The sequence below is a fragment of the Macrobrachium rosenbergii genome, chromosome 59, assembly GCF_040412425.1.
Source record: "Macrobrachium rosenbergii isolate ZJJX-2024 chromosome 59, ASM4041242v1, whole genome shotgun sequence".
Lineage (NCBI taxonomy): Eukaryota > Metazoa > Arthropoda > Malacostraca > Decapoda > Palaemonidae > Macrobrachium > Macrobrachium rosenbergii.
The window spans coordinates 24,476,504-24,477,113 of NC_089799.1; positions in this window are offsets into that span (position 1 = coordinate 24,476,504).

Genomic DNA, 610 nt, shown 5'->3' on the forward strand with positions numbered 1-610 from the left:
TGTAGCCTTCATCTTAAAATGCCTTTGAAACCAAGCAAAAAAAAACATATATATATACATACATACATACATATATATATATATATATATATATATATATATATATATATATATATATATATATATATATATATATATATATATATGGAGCCTCGATGGCACAGTCGGTTACAGCAGCAGCTTCGGACTTCGTAGAGGTCTGTGGCGCGGGTTCAAATCCGCAGCCGACTGATCAGAGAGGTGGACACTTTGCTATCCGTGTAGACATCCCGGGATTATGTATGTAATCAACGGATAGGTTTGCTTAAAAAGCAAATGGGTGTTACAGACTAAATACACACACAAAACAAAGCCACTACAACATCTAAAAACATGACAAACATCTCACACGTCTCGAACTCTCGACCTACCCGCGCAACAACTTCTCGCTGCTGGGAAGAAAGGGCGTTGGGTCTGGTATGATACATGTAACATACGCTACCGTGGTCTAAGCGATGTCAGGCAGGGCAGCCGATCGAGACTACGGTCTACCCCAAAGCCAAATCAAAAAGTCCTTCAAAGAAGGCATCGTGCTTACCCCATACGAAAATGGAAAAAAGCACGTTAAAAG